Source organism: Furipterus horrens, unplaced genomic scaffold, assembly GCF_987537825.1.
Source record: "Furipterus horrens unplaced genomic scaffold, mFurHor1.1.pri manual_scaffold_12, whole genome shotgun sequence".
Classification (NCBI taxonomy): domain Eukaryota; kingdom Metazoa; phylum Chordata; class Mammalia; order Chiroptera; family Furipteridae; genus Furipterus; species Furipterus horrens.
The window spans coordinates 46,802,523-46,804,218 of record NW_028327182.1 but is presented as its reverse complement, the minus strand read 5'-3'; the positions used below and the strand labels follow the sequence as shown (position 1 = coordinate 46,804,218).

At 37.1% G+C, this 1,696-nt stretch overlaps 1 pseudogene; it reads right to left on the bottom strand.

Annotated features, from left to right (window-relative positions):
* Window positions 1-259: 259 nt before the first annotated feature.
* Window positions 260-616, bottom strand: LOC149996126 (activated RNA polymerase II transcriptional coactivator p15 pseudogene; annotated as a pseudogene).
* Between the last annotated feature and the right edge of the window lie 1,080 nt (window positions 617-1,696).

The window sequence follows — 1,696 nt, the reverse complement described above, 5'->3', positions numbered from 1 at the left end:
TTTTATTTTACACTAGGTGGTGGGCACAAAGCGATCCTCCTCAAGGAAGTTGACAATGAGTTTCATTCAGAACCTTTTTTAATAATGCAGATTTAAAAAATGTATTCTTACAGATTGTTCTGCAATCCAAATATACAATAGCTTGGGGAAAAAACGTTTAGAAAACAAAAGCCAATGTAAAAAGACAAAATGAAACAGCTAAGACAGAACAAATTTCATGTGGCTCTGACTTTATGGTTTCCTTACTGCATTATCAATGTCAGAAATCTGTTTCTTCATCCAGCTCCACTGCTTGGGATTTAAAGAAATACCTTTTCTTCCTGGTTTCATTTCACCTTCTGGATCCATCCAATATTCTCTAATATCAATTAGGACTTTTCCTTTTAAAGTCCTGAGCACTGATGTACCTCATTTTCCCAATCTGAAACATGTTATCATCTCTGCTGCTGCTGCTCTGTTTAGAAGATGACAGGGCTCTCAAAGTTTCACCAGTCTTTTGCTTCTTTACAGGTTTTTCCGAAGAAACTTACTTTTTTCTCTTTAACTTTTTGTCAACTTCACTGTCAGAATCGCTGCCAGAAGAGCTCAAAGAAACAAGTTCCTTTGATTTAGTCATTGCTCCACTGCTGCTTCCCAACAGCCCCATGCTCGCTTGCTCACTGATCATATAGTATTGTGTGCGTTACACCGCAACTAATGTCTTTTTACTTAATTATCTGCATTTATATCTTTCTAAGTTCATGCACATAGATCTAATGCATTCTTTTTAATAGATGCATAATATTCCACAATGTATATATTTTCTTTACTTTCTTCAACCATTCCTTATTGCAGGAAATGCAGATTGTTTGCTACCAGATTTTTACCATTAGGCACTATGCTGCAACAAACATGCTTGCACAAATACTCTTATATACCAGGGCACTTTTTTTCTTCTTCTTAGGATAAGATCATAAAGGTGTAATGCTTGGTTCACAAGGTAATTTTAGATGATATTATTAAAAAGGTTGAAACACTTCACCATTGCCCCTTCCATGAGCTTCTCCTGAGCATATCACGTGTACTATGGGAGGAGGGAAGGCTGACCTAAAATACCTTCTGGTGGGTGCCTTTATGAAGTATTTTGGATTTTATGAGTCAGCTAAAACCTCATTAAATAGTATGACTCCTGAACATAACAGAGTCTGTGATGTGGCTGAACTTACCACCCATCATAGCCATAAGCATCAACCCACTTTTCATCTTGGCTCCTAGTTTTGCTTGAGGGAGAGAGGTAGTAGGTTGAAGTATGTGTAAAAAAAGTATAAGGGAAGGTAAAAAGAATTGTGGGAGTAGGCAACATATAAGCTTACTTGAAGATCACAAGTGAGCTGTCAGGCGACAGGATAGAATCTATTTCCTTATTTTTATGTTTTCTCTGCTCAGAAACATTTTCAGCTTAATAGCTGCTGACTTTTATAACACCTTACTGTAATCTCCTGCAAATCCAATGCAATCTGTGTTGTCACTCTTCATCAGCTATGGTATAATTCCCAATAACTGGCACACAGCTAATGTCTTATCCTGAAAAAGCTGGCCCAAAATAAATGACTTCAGAGGGCTTAACAAATAAATCAGATGCATTCTAAACAGATTCTCAAAGTATTCTAAGTCAGGAGAAATCCTCCAGGAAATCCAATTTGGCTGCCTCTTACCA